At 43.6% G+C, this 19,299-nt stretch overlaps 1 protein-coding gene across 1 annotated transcript in view; it reads left to right on the top strand.

Moving 5' to 3' along the window:
• The window catches only part of LOC144943792 (uncharacterized), a 107,411-nt gene that overhangs the window by 19,904 nt on the left and 68,208 nt on the right, over positions 1-19,299 (top strand). The gene's annotated exons all lie outside the window — the stretch shown is intronic.

Below are 19,299 nucleotides of genomic sequence, written 5' to 3'. Positions count from 1 at the left end.
ATTTGTGAGATTCAGCGTGGCTTTCCCGGACGAATAAATATCTATATCATCGTCATCATCATCGCTACTTTATCGCATTTGCTTGCGTATGGTCACTGTCACGGCGTGACGGCGACGTCACAATATCGCACGTCACAGATGACCCCCCCCCACACCCCCCACCAGAGCTGGTGGAGGTGCCGTGTTCATTGACAATAAACAGACCGCCAGCGCCGTGTACCGATGACGATCGCAACGCAGTCGGCAGCGCAGCAGCAGCGGTGGCAGCATCCCACTGCGTTCTACCCAACACCCGACGCCCGAAACTAGGTGAGGCAGGTAAATTGCGAACATTGCTATCCCCCACGCAACAACAACATCAACGCCAACAAACTCGCGCGGCCACTGTTGTTTTGCTGCTGCCGTTCAATTTGATGCTGCACGCGTCATACTTTGATGACATTTGGTTCGTCCACTTTTTAATGAGGTCAAGCGTCTGTAATGCTGCATCACGGTTGGTTTAAATGGCGTAAAGATGGCATAAAGCAAGAGACGTTTTGCATCCAGCTTCTGTTGCCATTCGTTTTGGGCATAAAGTGTTGTAATTCAACCTGTGAGATGAGATCGAAGAACAATAATTATATACTCTCACCCTTGAATTTGACTCCAACAAGGTGCCTGTGAAGCAAGGTCGAATGTTTGGTAAAAATTTACACGTTATTGACCAGGTACTAATGATTGCTTTCCGTATAGCGTCACCACTTCTGTATATCAGTGCTCCTATACTACATTTAAACTCAATGAGGGTATCCGCAGAGGGATTTTGTTAAAATTGCCAATTACACATACAACTGCGTATAAACTAATATGCAATCAATCCATGCCATACATTGAAAGGCACACGGCAAATATTATTATTATTATTGTTGAGTGCATAGTTAATGACAAAATACTCTATGGAACGGCACTGGCTGTAGTGCACAAAAAAGAAAGCCACAGATGAATCGCCACTCTGGAAATCGTCACTCTGGACTCATTTGCATCTGCATAAAAAAAAACTGTTAATAGTAGCAAGTGCAGAGTAGCAGAGGCGACCAAATTTTTATTTAGGACTCGAGTCCCATGCTCCTATACGATCTTCCCTCCTGGTCCTTAAACCCCCAGGTGCTGTGGAAGATTGGAGCGATAGGGACCAACTGTGACCCGCATTGCCCCAAAGTGGTGCAGGAGGCCATGAACAATTTTTGTTAAACTATTTACTATTTTCATCTTACAAGGTAAAGCCCACTGAGCTATAGAGCTCTTTTTCAAAAGCGACCTGGCCACCCCAAATTATAACCTCAATGAAGTAGCTCATCATGTAGAAATGTATCGCAGCCAAATACTCTAAACACATGTTGCAAAATGTGGAGGGAAAACCGAAGGACCCGGATAAAAAAATATATACACGCGACCACATCCAAACTCCAAATATACAGGTGTCAGGGTCGGGATCGAACCCGCGACCTCCTGTAAATCAGGCAAGGTAGTTAACATCTCACCACCGTGGCCCTCCTCACAGCCCAAGACTATACTATCTCATTTTCCCAGACGGCTTCCCATCACATTGGGAATCGGGATCGATATTCCGTTGCCTTCCAAGATCCGGGTGCATTGAGTGTAAAATTTAATTGGGGAGGCCAAGGTTGTCACGTGTCCTGTATTTACGTGGCATCTAAAAAGTACATGACGCAAGCGAACGTGGCACTCCACTCAACCGATGACCCTGAGCCATTAACGGTGATTCAGCATCCGCAGCGTAGGGGGGGGGGGGTCAAACCTATTTGATCGACTTTCCACAAAGTGATTCTTGTTTTATTGGCACCCAAGGGGATTATGGACCGAGTCGATCCCCTCACCCCAACCGGTGTTTGAAATCGCAACTTTCCCATTGTGAGTCAAGTAGTCGCGAAGTGAACACCTCAAAGCATGCTGTAATTACACACCGTGGCCTTAAAGGGAAAAGTTCATACTCGGTGGCGCATCGGGAAATGGCCCTTCCTCGTAGCACATGGAAACCAGTGCCACCCAGCCAGACGAGGGGCCATTAAGAGCAATATGATATTGAACAGCAAAAAATATTGAACAGCAAAAAAAAACTCAAACTTGTGTGAATTATTATAACATCTTTACACCTCTGCAGAAGTGGACACCTCCCTTTAATTATGAGTCATCGCTACCCACCGTCGTTGCGATGCCCTCCCCAAAGCCAACACGAGAGCCAAGTCTATTTTCATGTTTGATTCTCAATCACGAATCCCCCCCCCCCGCCTTCAAGGTCACCGCAACGAGGCAAAACAAACGTGCCACAGATCCTCGTCGTACATCATTCTGTCCGCGTCCCAGTGTGCCCTGCTATTTTCTGTCCAATTTTCTGACCACGCCGTCCATAGGTTATTATCATCCCACCCAGCGCTGCGGGGACTGGAGCAATGCGTGCACTCGCCGTTTTGACTTTACTTCTCATGATGAAGGGTTTTTGTTGAGTTAGATTGCGTGAATATAATTGTGTCGTTAAACCCGCCAACACCCGACACAGCCATTTAGTAAGGGTTGTCACTTTAACACGTACGCTTTCGCGACTAATATTATTGCCGATGATGCTGGATGTAATTACCAGCGAAACGTCGTACTCAAAAATTATAAATGTTGTGGATTCACTCTTCAACACATCGGTGGGCTAAAGTAGTGAACTATTTGTCTTTTGTCAACGTGACACTTTTTTGCTGATTGGCAATGTCGGGTGGTGGAGGGTTATGACACATTTATAAATAACGCAATTTAACCCAAAAACGTTTATTATGAAGGGTTGTCACGTAAACAAAACGTGCTAATCAGTCACTACTTCAGCACGCCGGTGTGTTGGAGAGCAATCCAAAAACAATTACAATTCGAGTGCGACGTGTTTACAACCAGCATCATCAGGCAATTTGCCAGAATTGTGAAGAAGTTCCCCTGTGTTGGTTTTAAATAGAGTAACGGTGATGTCATCACTGTGAGCCTATCAGGTGTAAAGACCGGGGGAGGGTGGTTAATGCAATTATTTTATTTATTTACGTGTTCTTTAGGCGCAGCAGGCCCAACCAAGGTTTTCAAATGTATTAAAACAAAAACCCAGCAACATCTACAGTCCACCTCACGTATCCTGTAGGAAATAAGGAGTTTTTTTTTCTTTTTCTAAATTGGGAGAATGTCGGCGGTCAGGCGTGGCACTTCAGGCGGAGAGCGTTCCAAATCTGAGGGCCGAGGACCGTAAAAGCCGAAGCACCGGAACGATGCTCTTGAAGGTTTGCACAAAGTGGTGATTTTTTTTCAAGTCACTTCGAATTCAAATATTTACATACATATATAAATCGAATCTACATTCTCGACTGTTATGTTTTGAACGCCAGCCTGGAGACAACCGTGAGGTTTTCTAATGCCCCCTCTAGCCTCGGTACAAAGGAAAACTAAAGGTTTTACATTGTAACTTATTTGATATGCACAAAGGCGAAACCTGGCCTTGCCACAAAAATATGAAATTTCCACAACTGTGTGAGAGCCGTCTTATCATTGTTTTGGTTATATTAGCGCTCAAAAGCACTGTTTATGTTCATTTTAAAGCAGTTGTCATTTTCTCTTGATGTCACGTGTTTTAATGTGCAGTGATTGAGTTAAATAAAAAAAAACACGTATTCACAGCATATCGTGTGATGGCATGAATCGAAAATATAGTCATTAACAATGAACAAAAACTGAGAAGCGTGCAAATAGGCATGGGGAGATGCATGCTCGGAATTACACTGATGGACAGAAAGAGAACAACGTGGATTAGAAGACATTTTCAGGTTAGAGACATAATTCTCACTGAAAATAATTGGGCTTGAGCAGGAGACGTCGCGAGAAGGGATGACGGACGATCTTCTTTCGTGTGGCATGGGGGCGAGGGGAAGAGAAGCAACAGTCTGTATGGATGTCATAGTTAAATGTTCAGGTCCTTCAACGAATCCGAGGCGACAGTAGATGATGCTCTGTGGGTTGCAGCAATACCGCCAGGGTGTGCGTGGATGGCGCAGTCATTGGTGATGTGTTTGATGGTTTGGGCTTTATCACAGTCGCAGTTTGGCGATTCTTTGATTTTTGCATTTGTGGAACGACATGCACGATGAGCATCTCCCGTGCTGCGTCCGAGAGTGGTTCAGCGTGGTCCACAGACGTTGAGAGAGAGAATCCCGGTACTTCCACGGGTCCTGAACGATGTTTTGGTTTTGCCATGTTTGTAGCGGCCCACCATTCAGACCACCGAGTGGACGATGGTCGAGGATGCCGACAGAATGGTACCCAAGCAACGAAATGCACGCGAGAGGACGTGACGAACGGGAGATGGAGCGATGAAATCGCCTTTTGTACAGGATGGGTGCACCGTTGTATTGCAGAATTGTGAGAGATGGTAATTTATGTATTATGTTGAACTGTATGTAGCCAACCTTGCGAATCGAAGGTGTGGGGGATGGACAACAGGTTAAACAAACAAGCAGTTTTAAACAAATAAGTTCTTAATCTAGATTTGAAAGTGCATAGCTCCATTGGCCTCATAATTTCGGAAGGAAGAACATTCCAGATGGCTACAGAAGCGCATCTGAAAGTGCGCGATGCAGTGACCGTTTTTGTTTGATGGCTAGCCAAAAGCCGCTGCGAGGATGACCGCTAATGATGGCTTTGGGATGCCTTCATCCAGCAGTGGCTTGACCATGGCTGGCGTGGGTCGAGGCAGCCAGCCGTGACAAGGCCGAGGTCTAGAGGCTGAGCAGGTGAACGATCACGGCCGTGTCGCTGACAATGGCAACCAACATGTCACCTCTCACATTACCATTTTTTTTCGTCATTTTGTTTGGCCCTGCTCAGCTGCGCAGAGTAAAATGTAGAAACATTGTATGTTGGACCCAGAGTGAACAGCTCCTTAGAGGGTACATCTGAGCACCATGAAGTGATGCACAGGGGAGGCCGATTGAAGCGACTCCAGAAGTATTTCAGTGGTGACATCATCGCCATTCCTTATAGTCTTGCGAGGCCAAAATTACATCTTGCTCCTTCGAGTGAACTGTCAGTGGCTCCATATCCGTGGTGGTCGTACTCTCGTGTCCCCTCCATTGGCTGCCATTCCATCACTAATCTCACCATTTGACCAACATCTGACCCAGCAAAGTTTATTTGCCAGGTCCATTTTTTAAAATGAACTATCACCTCTGATTAGCACGGTTGGTGACATATAGTGCGAAGGAAGTTCAACATACATAAATACATGGATCTAAATTTTATTTATTTTCTGATTCACGCGTTCCACTTTCTGTCTTTCATTCTATTTTTCATATACTTATTTCCTTTTTATTGCGCTTTTGTTCCACATTTTTCACCATTCTCCATATTTCCGATCCATATGTTCCAGAATGAAATACTTTCTTCTTTAGGCATACTGGTAAGTTGCTTGTCATTACATTTACAAAAGGTACTCGAACCCACTCTCGCTCGCCCCTTTATTTAATCAATGTAATCCCAGTCCGCCTTTTAACAATTGCTCTGGACTCACACGTCCTGGATCTAGTGCCTGGCCGTTTGTGCGTACAATCGTCCGACCTGTCCTGGCGCTTCCTCTACGATTAAACACCACATCAAGTGCACGTCAGCTTTGGCTTGTGCAGACAGCGTCGCATGTGATAAATGCCACGACTTAGCACAGTTAATGCTCAACAAGATAAATCGTCGAGCCTTTTACTCACATTTTACATGGTATACGTAAACATCCTCGCCAAAATTAAGGAGAACATGTCACGGGAAAATTCAAATATTTTCCAACAAAATGTTTTACTCAGAGCATACTCGCAAACAACTATTCGTTTACACTAAAAGATTTTAATTCTTTAAAAAAATCATCTGCTGGATTTGAACTTTGACCGCACTTTTACGTCTTTATTTTCCGACAAACGACAACAAACTCATCCCTCCCAACCATAACGTAGTTTCCGTGCATTTGGAGACCTGCACGGGTCTCACCGTGCACCATTGTGTCCTGGAACGTATCACCTTCCCTGAGTATTTCCTACGAGGAAAGTATACTGCATTGGGCGCCACGGTGGCGAGATGTTAACTACCTCACCTGGTATACAGCAGGTGATGGGTTCGATCCCGACCCTGGTTCTTGTACGGTTGGTGTTTGCGTGTCTCTCTCACCGTTGAGAATCAACATGCGATGAGAGTATTTGGCTGCTATAAATTTCCACGTGATAAGCCACTTCGCTGAGCTATCATTTGTGACCAGGTTTCTTCTGAACAAAGAGCGATATAGCTCAGTGGTGGGCCTTATTAAATAGTTTTTTTTAATACGTTCAGTCAACCGATCCACCTTCCTCCCTAAGCTGCCCCCCCTCCTCTGCGGGTGCGATCACTTTCCTGACAAAGTCCATTACACCCCTATAGAGGAGAGACGGTGACAAGATTCACAGCGGGAACGCGATGGAAACATTTAGCCGCTCATCGAGTTCCCCCGCACCCACCAACACCACTCGGTTATCTTGAGTTGCGTGCAAAGTTCCGTCGCAATCGGTGGGGAGTGCACGAGACCACGAGGCTGATAAAAGAAAAAAAAGTCAAAGTCTGTCTGCCAGCAAGCGAATGCGTTTAAATACATATTAATATTTGATCAATTTTTTATTTACCCATTAACAAAAACTTCGCAGAGTCTCAAGACTCCCTTCCACAAGAGTCCTGCATTGAGCTATTTTAAAAGAAAACAGCTCTTATGGAGAGGAACACAAATACAAATACTGATACTAAGTAAGAACAATTGTTATTGCGCACTCTAATGAGTCCATTCTATCACGACTTTGCATTGATCACACATTGAAGTAGGCTCTCTGAAACAACGCCGTTCAGAGTGTGTTGCAGAACTGGCTCAGACAAAGGGATGGATCCCGAACGTGAGCTGGCAGCGGTGTTCCAGCGCCTTTGGGCCGGAAACCCCAAAACTGCGCTGGCCGTATCTCGCGCGAGATTTACACGTGGCAGGTACAGCAGCGGATCGCAGTTGGAGTCCATTCTGTGTCTGTCGAAGCTGGCACGCACTGCGTCGGCGTTGCTGTGCAAGTACAGGTACGAATGCATCGTGTCATATTCTAATGTAACACTTCTCGTAGGGAAAACATTCGGGCCTCACTTGGTAAAATACATTATTAAATGTAAATTTCTATCGGGGTGCCGTCATTGCATTATGGTGCAGCTTTTAACAATGTTTCAGTCGATATCCGTGGCCTCCCCATCTCTCTGCTACGAAAAAGGACACTGTCAAAATCACCGACATATTGGAATTTATTTTTCCTCCTTTGGTAGGTGTTATTGTCAAATGTGTTGCTCGACTGTCATCTCCTGCTCAAACCAACAACCCAGCAGGAGTCGCAGAAAATGTATAGATCTACGTGATCCACTTACTGTTCCTCCAATGTGCTGGATTACGGACAAGTTTTGAACACGTGCGCGTTTGAGCCAGTTTGCGTTGACGGTTTGATTCCGGCAGCCTCTCAGTAATTGCTGTTACGAACGTGTGTTCTCTCGTAGACTGCTAGAACCTTTACTTTATTCACAAGAGTATGCCGTCGCGTGCTCGTATTGCTGACTGAAGTCGTGCACGAACATCTACGTGAATAGCCCCTCTGTTGATTAGGCAGCTCTAAATTGATTATCACTATGTAACACAATTTTTGTCCCTGGGTAGAAAGTGTTATTTTTTAATTGCTTGTGCCTAAAAAGTATAGAAATGGCTCTTATTCCCTACAAACTTTGCTTTTGTGACCAGGACAGTGATATTTGGAAATTTACATTTTCAATTAGGAAACGGGCGAATTTGTGTATTTTCGTTCACATAAAGTCAGAAAAAAACATATGAATAAAAATGTACATGTATTTATACTAAAGTAAAACAAAAAATACTATAAAAGATTTTTAAGTGAGTAGTTTTTCGAGATTTACGATTATACTGTAAATCACTTTCACGAATCAGCCCGCAAATGTAGTCTCCCATCATTATACTGTCTTTGGTAGCGGCGTTCAAAGTCCAGTATATCCTGGTGGAAGTGCTCGCCTTGCTCCTCCGAGTACGATCCCATGTTCTCCTTGAATTTATGAAGATGAGCATCAAAGATATGGACTTTGAGGGGCATTTTACAGCCCATTGTGCCGTAGTTCTTCACCAGTCTCAACCAGCTCCACAAAGTTTTCAGTCTTGTGATTGCCCAGGAAGGCTCGAACCACTGCGATAAAGCTGTTCCAAGCCGCTTTCTCCTTACTAGTGAGCTTCTTGGGGAAATCATTGCACTCCGGGATCTTCTTTATCTGTGGTCCGACGAAGACACCGGCTTTGACCGTTGCCTCAGACAGCTTAGGAAAGAAGTCTTGAAGGTACTTGAAGGCTGCCGACTCCTTATCTACAGCTCTGACAAATTGTTTCATAAGGCCCAATTTGATGTGCAGTGGTGGGATCAGCACCTTCTGGGGGTCCACCAGTGGCTCCCACTTGACGTTGTTCCTCCCCGCAGAGAACTCAGTCTGCTGTGGCCAGTCCCACCGGTGGTAGTGTGCATTGGTGTCCTTGCTGTCCCAAAGGCAAAGATAGCAAGGAAACTTGGTAAAACCGCCTTGGAGACCCATCAGGAATGCCACCATTTTGAAGTCTCCGATGACCTCCCAGCCGTACTCATCATACTTAAAGGCATCCAGCAAGGTCTGGATACTGTTGCAATCCTATTTGAGGTGCACTGAGTGAGCCAGGCGAAGAGATGGGTACTTGTTACCATTTTGGAGCAGCACGGCTTTGAGGCTCCCGGATGAGCTGTCATTGAAGAAGCGCCACTCATTCTGGTTACAGGTGATTCCGATTGCCTCAAACAGACTGGTCACATTGTGGCAGAAGCAGAGCCCATCCTGATGGGTGAAGAAGCTGCAAAAAGGTTGGTGACGCTTCCTCTGATCTGCGACTTGCACACTTGCATCCAACAAGTTCCACTGCTTGAGCCTAGATGTCAAAAGCTCGCCATTGGACTTGGTGAGACCAAGATCTCTGATCAAGTCGTTGAGGTCTTTTTGGTTGGGGTAGTATGGGTTTCTATCCTCAGCTCCACCTCTGAAATTGTCATCTGGATTTACGTCTTCCTCGTTCTCTGACTTGCTGCTCTCTTCTAAAGATGAAGGAAGGTCTGGATACATGATAGCAGGTGCATTCTTGCCAGTCGGACGTTTGGAAGGGTCCACCATGCAGAAGTAGCAGTTGCTTGAGTGGTCAGTGGGTTCCCACCAAATTCTTGGGATAGCGAACTCCATAGCTCTCTTTTCCCCTCTGTACCATCCTACCAAAAAAACATGTATTTCACCCATGACTAATGTGTAAGATTCTTGCAACATTTTTCATATATGATATCTTTTTTCAATAACATTTTAAAATTAAAAACTTTTACAATCTTATTTTTTTTTACAAATTTTATAACTTAAAAATCCGAGCAACAATTGTCCATCTTACCTTCCAGAGTTTTTTTTGCATTTCTCGCAGGTGAAATGAGATGCCCAGGATTTGCCTTGATCCCCAACAGGCATGCCAAAATATGCCTTGTAGGCCTCACACATCTTAGCAGATGCTTCCACAGAGCATTTTTTCACTCTTGCTCTAATGAATTGGTCGCAGACATAGCAAAATGCGTCTGCTGAATGCTTGCAGCCTCTTCATGCCATCTCAGAAAAATGCAGATATGTATCCACTTAGGCAGGTGGAACTAAACTGAACTGGTGAGCTTAAGTCCCCTGTATTTATACTACTATTTATATTACTGGAAAGTTATAGAATGTTCTAGAAGTTACTCCAAGTTTACTCAGCACTAAATCTATCTAGGACGTTCTGGAAAATAGGTAAATTTCAAAATAAACTGTCCTGGTCTCAAAAGCAATGGTTGTGGGGAATAATAGCCATTTTCTGTACTTTTGAGGATTACGCAATTAGGAAATAACACTTACTTGACCGGGGACAATTTTTTGTTTTTAATTTGTTACACAGTGTTATTTAAAGATTAAATCAAGAATTATCCAAAAACAATTACCTGACCACATCTTCATCTTGTAACCACACTGGCATATGCTATGTATAATGAAATGGGAAGCCTCATTATACCTTATGTGACACGTACATTTTAGTAATATTTTTGAGATTGTAACACACATGTGTACATATTTACATCAGCTCATGCCTCCTGTAAATCACGTGACTTTTGCGTGGCCAGCCCCACTCTGAATCCCTCCTCTCTCCCTGCCCACTGTGAAAACTCACGCCATTCTGTAAAACAGCATCAGGGCCCTCGCGTAACCTCTTCCTCCCCATCCTCATCTTTCCTGACCCTTTGGTCCCATTTTTCTGTTCCTTTCCCGTCCCCTTTTCCCTTTCCTATTGCTATCTCTTTTTCCAAGAATTCTGTCCTTAACCCTACTCCTCTTTCCCTGGTGTGCCATGGTTAAAATGTCCAGAGAGAGCTTTTGGCCTCCGCTTCTGTCCTTCCCAGATGTATTGGAGGTGGTGGGAGTACACACACTTTACCCTACCACACGCAACCCCAATTTATTAACCGTGGCGTACCCATTTATACTGCTGGGTGGACAGAGGCGGTGAAATTTGAGAAACTCACACTGTCGTTTCCGCAGCCGCGTTGTCGATGGGCAACCTCCACATTTTGAGTCTGATGCGCCGACTGCGAGCACGTGTGTTGATCTTCTTTCGCACCGCCCGTAGCCAACCGTGGTAATCTGAGGTGCGGGGGAAGGACAACAAACGAGCATCACGGCAGCATCCAACAGTTCTTGTTTAAATCGCCACAATTTGGCTTCCCTTTTGTGTAGTGCTGTAAATGCGGCCACGGCCTTACAAATGTTGCGCCTTAAACTTAAGATTTCCCTCGTGATGAGCGGTAATGGGCGAGCAAGACTGCGAATGCGCACACACGTGCGCGTGTGTGTGTGGGGCTTGACACGGTCACAGCGGGGGGGGGGGGGGCTCACCCACACACTCGACGCAACGTGGTTGTCTCGCGATCCAATCGTGCTGAAATTGCAGGCAATCAGTCACACCCACTCGTTCAACGATTGGCTATTTTTAAGTGAGCGTACTATAGGATTTCACTTACTGAGCTTAAGCCTGCACGCATCTATGCATCTGCCGGTCTGCCCTGTACACTTCCACACGTTCTGCGATAATGTGTTTAAAAAAAGTCATTCACAGATACAATTACCTGGATACAATTGCCTAGAAATTTACTACATTCGAGATGCAATTAAAATGAAACGAGCACACACTTAACAGATAAATTATAAATGTAGGATACAAGTAACCCTTTTACAATGAACGTGGTCCACGCACACAATTCTCCTTTTTGAGTACACATCTGGGTGCGAGTGTGCGTGTTCAATGGCCCCACGATAGGTGAGCTGGATATGCGCTTGGTGCTTGGTGCAAATGCAAGTTGATGAAGGGAGGAAATCCAGATGAGTGCTCACACACATGCTGGGTGGAGGTTTATAAGTGCACACTGTGCAGCAGTCCATGTAGAAATGGTAATCACCTTTAACAAATTGTCACGTGAAAAAATTACATTTCATTCACCCAGTGCCGTATTAGGCTCGTGCGGGGCCTGTAGCCAATGTTATAAAGGGGCCCTAATTTTTTTACAAAAAACATACATATTAAAACACGCATTTTTTACTTGCATAGTAAAGTAATTGTATTTTTTCATCTGCTATACAGCCATATAATACGACAAATCGCTAACCTTAAACACCAAGCCGTTCATAAAAGTTGAAGGCAGTATAGTACTATAGTAATCGAAGAAGTGCAGAATCACTGAACCGGAATTGATAGATTGAAAGTATTTAGCGCGGGGCCCTTGAACGTGCGGGGCCCGTAGCATATGTAGCTACTTTTGATATGAGTATAATCCGGCACTGTATTCACCCAGTTGTTAGGGTGCATAACTCGGTGGTGAGATGTTAACTACCTCTCCTGGTGTGCAGGAGTTCGTGGGTTCGATCCAGACCCTGACGCCTGCTGTATATTTGGAGTTTTCATGTGCTACCCGTGGTTGCGTGGATTTTTCTCCGTGTCCTCCCACATTTATAAACATGCGTCTCGAGTATTTGTCGACAATACATAATCCACTTCGATGAGCTATATTATTTGTCGCTAGGTCGCAGTTTGACAAGGAGTTCTATAACTCATTGGGGATTACCTGGTAAGATAAATCTAGTTTAGTTTTTATCATGGGACCTCTCTTGCCAGTATCGAAATATAAGAATAGGTTTTACCTTTTCTGGAAATTAAATAGGTATTAAGATGTTAAAACACAATACAGAAACCTTTTGCAAGGAATCATGTCTGCATTAACCACACATACTTGTGGTGAACATGCAAACAAAAACATCCTCTGGTAATATATGGCATTGTCTTTGAAACACCAGAGACAGCTTTCTTTGGAGCCAAGTCTCAAACACTGTTCGACCAGAGGACGCCAAAAGGCGAACATACAATGCATACATTACTATAGCATGATTTTGTTTGCATGTTCACCACAAGTATGTGTGGTTAATGCAGACATGATTCCTTGCAAAATATTTCTGTTTGGTGTTTTAACATCTTAGCACCTGTTTTATTTCCAGAAACGGTAACACTTATTCTTATTTGATAGTTTAGTTTTTAGTTAATAGTTTGGTTTCGATTTAAAGCTTTCGTGACTGCAGGGATTCATCTTCTTGGTTCTTTCGGTAAAGTCACGTAGAATGGAAATAATAAAATAAAATAAAAATAGTAAAATAATTCTCACGACGTTTGGGCCACAACGCAAGCAGCCGTCCTCAGGTGAAGAACAGGTCTGTCAGAAAGACAGCATCTGAATGAACACCACCAGGCTTGGCAGCGTATATTTAAGCTGGGTTGGAGGGGGAAGAGCGCCTTGACAAAGGAATTTGCATATCAAGAGGAATTTAGCATATTTATGGGAAATGCAGGTATGTGATTAGTACTACTTATGCCCGTGCATTATGCAGGATTAGCAGCATCAAAGGGATGGGATATGGGAAATGCAGGTATGTGATTAGTACTACTTATGCCCGTGTATTATGCAGGATTAGCAGCATCAAAGGGAAGGGATAGGGGTAGCATTAATAAAGGGAAGAAGTGTTAATAGTATGTAGCTGCAGTAACTAAAACCACCACGTAAACAACTAAAGTATAAACTACATAGTATCATCAGTATACTAAATATACTCTACAATAAGCTGAGTTACTAACAGTAAGTAATACATTACAATTCTACGTCGTAAAAAATATAATATGCTTCCATCTAAACTTTATTCTCTTACATCACATGAGTCTACACTGTACTATATACTGCCATAGACAAACCCAACATTAAATTATATACTGTATTGCTATAAATCACCCTAAACCTTATACTTTGTAATATTACACTATGTATTATTCTACCCACCCTAATGTATATCACACTGCTGTATATTCACTATACAATTACGATACTATATATTACTTTGTACATTGTATTAAGCATCTACATTTTATACTATTTGTTATTATACACTGTATCATTGACCGTTGTGTGAAAGATACTAAGAGGAAGCAACGAAATATGTCAATGGGAGAGTAGTGTGGGGAAACTTGCAGCGGAGCAAAGAATCCATTCCCTGCAAAGAATACAATGCCAGTGAGTGGAACGCGGTTTGAAAGTCACCGTAAACGTGAACACAATCAGTTAAGATCCGAAATGGTTTATTACGTCCTTCCAATGATTGCTAAGCCAGAATCCATCTTCTCGGTTGAAATTGTCTCTGTGTTTGTATATGTGGATCGCCTCATGAACGAATCTCTCATGGTAGCCAGATGGCTTTCAGAGAACCTCTGTCTTGGAGAAGCCAATATCATGTGAGCCCACTAAATTGTAACAGTGTGTCCTCAGCCACTCCAATTCCGCGGGCCCAATCAATATGTAGCAAATCAGTCAATCGGTCGGTCGCATGTGGTGAGGTAAAGTGTGGGTACTCCCACCTATTTCAGGATTGAAGAGGGAGGCCAAATCCTTCAGCAGTAGCACGTGCCAACAATTGCATGGCTGCAACTTTGCCGATATACTTAACTTACTCCTCTTCATCTGCTCTGGGACATATGGCTACAATGAGTTGGCGAAACGTCGTACTCAGATTGCAGATGTTGTGGATTTGCTCTCCAACACACCGGTGTGCTATCCTAGTAACGAATTGCAATGTTTACGTGACAAACCTTACTAATTGGATGTGTCGGGTGGTGGCGGGTTTAACGACACATTTATAGTTACGCAATTTTACCCAAACGAAACCTATATCATGAGCTATATTCATATTTTTCCGTCCTTGGCCGCATGCTGTGCCTCTCCCCATGAGAGCTTCACCTGACCAAGCTCTTCGGTGACGGTTCAGAGCAATTTTAGGGATGCAGTTCTGTTCCATTTTGCCGATGTACCAGAGCAGTAGTGGTTTTCCTAGTAGACAAACTTGGCTTCTGCAATGGGGGTGCGGAATTTTCACGACTTGCTCACGGCCACCAATGGAGATGAGTAGCATAAAGATCATCGCTTTGATCGAACAGGGCAAACACTTTGAAATGTAAAAATTAAACACCGCCGGACATCTTAGTTTATCATTGTGAGCAATCAGAATTTGCAGAAGAACCCGTCACTTGCTAGGCCGGCTTGTTTGCGCCCCATTTACAAACTATTGCGAAATACAGAGACGTCCCTCGCATGATAACCCCCTGGCTTCAAAAGTCGCAGACACGTCGCATTGCATTAAGCTAAGACATATGTAATTGGCTATGTTTTTTCATGCAATGCCATGGTCCTTGAAAACTCTTCTCGAGAACGGCTTGTTGATGTGTTAAGCTATGACAGAAGTTCAACATATGTATACGTATTTCCTTGACTGGACCACGAGCCTTGAATCATTCGGCCCAGCCCGCGTAGTGCGACTTGGGCGGCGCTCAGTGCCTCGTGACAATCTCGCTCTTCCCCGTGGACAAAAAAAAATACTAATCGGATCTATGCGACCACGGGGAGAACACGCAAACTCAAAATATACAGGCGTCACGGGTTGGGATCGAACCCATGATCTCCTGTATACTAGGCGAGGGAGTTAACATCTCACCACCGTGGTGGCATATCTGACAAGGTGGCACTGAGGCAGAGTGTCTAACTTATAATTAGAATATTGCAAGTTCATATCCTGATTGAGGGTCAGTTCATTGCATCATCTCACTCGTGTAGATGACATGGATACCACTTTGTGGGAAGGACACATGGGTTGACGTACAGAAACTGTTACCTGCCATAGGAATGTGGCTCGTTTGTGAAAAGCAATGTGCCACATAATGCTTATTTGAAATTGAATGGGTTTCAGTGACCATCTTTGTAATCATCACCATTGGTGTACCTAGTATTGCATATATGTTTATTGGAAAGATAATTTGTGTGTTCAGTGTCATTTGTCCCGTGGTAATTTTTCCACATAATTTATGAATGCGCACCATCTGCTGTGGAGTGGCAATTTAAGGTCATGTGGCATCATTCCCAAGACACACCTGCATGTCAAATGTGTTAATTACTTGGTATTATATTCAAAACAAATTGATAACTGTGTACCAAACTGAAATACACGCTTAATTATATGCTGTTGTGTTGGATGGTGAGTGATACATTAAACAGGCACGCGTGTGTCTCATCCCATAAATATAAATAAATTACCACACTCCAATCCATAATATAAGTTTTTAGGTTAGATCGCGAAAATAGAAATGTGTCGTTAAACCCGCCACCACCCGACACAGCCAATTAGTTAGGTTTGTCATCTAAACAAAACATGTCAATTCGTTACTAGTTCAGCACACTGGTTGTGTTGGAGAGTAAACCCACAACAACACTTACATATTAGAGTGTTTTCCAGCGGCGCTTGTTTAAGCAGACAAAATGTTAATCTTCCGATTTGACTCTCTCTGAGTGTCATCAGTAGTCGTGGCCTGTTTAAGGAAATGCCGCTGGCGTTGATATATTTTGGAAGCAAGAGGACATCACAAAAACACAATGGGGCGCATTTAGCTTTAGCAGCATTTTTTTGTACAAATACTCATTACTGCTGCTGCTGTGGTGGATTGTGGTTATTAATAGAAAGACGAGGTCCGTCTCACCATATGAAACGTAACATAATTCCATTAACGTCTGGGCCTTCCAGACCAATGTTTTCGAGCAGCATTTTTAAACCAACCGTAGCATCTCAGTAGGGTTGCAAACATTATTATTTTGGGGACCTTTTTGCCAGTATCAAAGTATGAAAAAATAAGAATAGGGTTTACCCTTTCTGGCAAATAAAACAGGTGTGTTAAGATGTGCAAAAACCAAATAGAAACCTTTTGCAAGGAATCAAGTCTGCATTAACCACACGTACTTGTGGTGAACATGCAAACAAACATGCTCTGATATAATACATGCATTGTCTTTGAAACTGATTGACCTACACCAGAGAGAGCCTTCTTTAGGGCCGAGTCTCACCAGTGTCAGACCAGAGAAGGCCAAAAGCCGAACAGTACAAAGGCAATGTACTATCAGAACATTTATAGCTCGGGGTGAGCAGCTACAAGATGGGACCGTTTCCTTATATTATTTTTCACACTGGAATACAATACGAAATGAATGTTAATGCTACGCGTATTTTTTCGATGTAATTTTCCAATAACTCTGCAATTATACTTTAACATGTGAGTAACGTTCGTTGTTATTTGCTGCACTTCCAGTACAAAATAAGAAAATACTTGAAAGTTAATCAACTGAAGTTGCTCAGCAAAAGCCTGCAGTCACATAACCACCATTTTAACGGGTAATGGTTATTTAGAACTTTAATTATTGTTGTTTTCTATTTGTATGTACTGTATGTTGAAATTCTTTCGCACCGTACATAGCCAACCGTGCTACTCAGAGGTGCATTTATGAGTGTTGATTAATAACACGTACATATCAGCGAGGATAATAACCAAATAACGATACTTTGCCAACTGGATGATGCGATTTTCGTGGACCTTATATTCTGTGACGTGCCATTGGACCGTCGCCTGGTGGTCACCTCTCAGATCGCCTCAGAAATATTTAGAAATCTCACCGGACGTTAAATGTGGTTAACCGTTGCTGCTGATAAAATTAAACAAATTCATGAACTGAGGTAAATCATTCATGAACTGAGGTAAATCATTCATGAACTGAGGTAAAAAAGCGATTGCTTGTGTGGTGATTGAAACGTCGTGATCTATTATTTTTTCTACCTACGTGACTTTACCGAAAGAACCAAAGAGTATGTAAATAACTTTTTTGCTGGTAGGAAATAATGCCTTCTGCAAATAATAAAACCCTTTTATTTTTGAAAACTATTTTTTTAGAACTGTTTTTTATGTTAGGTTTCCTGTCCTTCCCCTGCATCTCCGGTTGGCACGGTTGGCTACATACGGTGCGAAAGAAGTTCAATGTACGTACATACAAACAAAACAACTCATATACACGAGTCAGTAGATGGCTTGGTATTAGGGCATTAGGGCACGTTACGCCTCAAAGAACAGTAACTGAGGAGCATTCGTGAACTTCACTGCAGTGGCCAAATGTTGAGCGCAAGAACTCGTTTTGTGATATACAAGGCAGTGATTGAGATTCACAAGGAGGAAATTGTCCATTAAGGGGAGAGGGATATGTGAATGCATAACAAGGAGGGTTTATCTGGAGCCGTGTTCTTTAGGTGAACCTGAAATTGAGTGGCAATTTACAGAATAATAATGAGTCCATTAGCTGAAACTGAAAAAAACCCAATTGAAACGTAACTTTAGCTAAATGCGAGCCAGATTAAATTAAAAGTCCCATAGCTTTTTGGCGTCCTCTGGTCTAGCACCAATTGAGACGAGGCTCAAAAGAAACCCGTCTCTGGTGTGGACCAATCAGTTTCAAGGACAATGCATAAATTATCAGTGTGTTTTTGTTTGCATTTTGACCACAAGTATTGTGGTTAATGCACACATGATTCCTCGTAAAAAGGTTTCAGTTTTGTTGCCAGAAAAAAGGCAAAGGAGGTCTAATGACTGTGACGGCACTTTTGCGGGAGAGACTGTGAGGGCAGTTCCTGGAGGTTTGCTTGCACGTCTCTTTGCGCAGCAGCTGTCGGGGGGGGCGGTGGAATGGGCGGAGGCGTAGGCGAGGTGCGGTGGCGTCAACGGTTTTCGCCAAGATGACGAAGCTTGATCTTGACTCGGTGAGAGCCGCGCCGAGACCTAGGTCTCCGACCCACGCTTCAGCAGTCCCTGCTGAGTTCCCAAATGTAAGCAATAGGTCATCAAACTTGGCACAGCCACACAGAAAACTACAGTACTTTCAATCACAGTATAACCTCCTCTTATCTATCGTCCAAATTTATTGTGAATGTATTTTATCCATCCCGCGAGAGGCAGGGCAATCTGTAATTCTTCCCATTTCCCGTAGATCCCCATGGATTTGAAGTAAATACGGATGATGGATTCGCAACAACCTAAATAATCTTGAACAGCAGCAACTGTGACATTTTGGCTGCTCTGGTGTGCCGCTGGCGCTGCTGGGCTCTCGCTCGCCGAGCCAACCCCCATCGCGTTAAGAAACGAAAGCGGGTGACATTGCCCACTTTCGTTTTTCATTGTTTTCAGAACGCATTCCACTCTGAACGCCTCTCTCTCTATCTCTGTCCAGCGACAGAGGCGAGACAGAGCAAGTGATTGCTCCGCTCCGTGGCAAATCATTTACCAGGATGCACAGCCGAGGTGCAACGTTCTCATTGACGCCTCATTGGAGTTGTGCGTTTGCTGACGACAAGACCGCTACGTGCAGTTGAACTTTTTTGTTGGGGCGAAAAGCAACAATGCGAACGACGCAACAGACAGAAGAAGGCATCCTCTTGAAAGTAGAGTGCACAATCTTAGCCAATGCCACGAATATAATTGTTATGATTCCAGAAAGAAGTGGCTCACAATGCACAGAACATGCAAACTCCAAATATATCAGGCGAGGTAGTAAACATCTCGCTACCACGGCGAGATGGTCCTGGGCCATTGATGGAAAAATCCACGTGGGGGCCATTCTCTCCACAGGACAACCTTTTTTGACTTTCCACAAAGTGGTATATATTTGA

Source organism: Lampetra fluviatilis, chromosome 32 (genome assembly GCF_964198595.1).
Source record: "Lampetra fluviatilis chromosome 32, kcLamFluv1.1, whole genome shotgun sequence".
Lineage (NCBI taxonomy): Eukaryota > Metazoa > Chordata > Hyperoartia > Petromyzontiformes > Petromyzontidae > Lampetra > Lampetra fluviatilis.
Note: the sequence above shows the minus strand (reverse complement) of the source record. Positions and strands in the feature narration are given on the sequence as shown.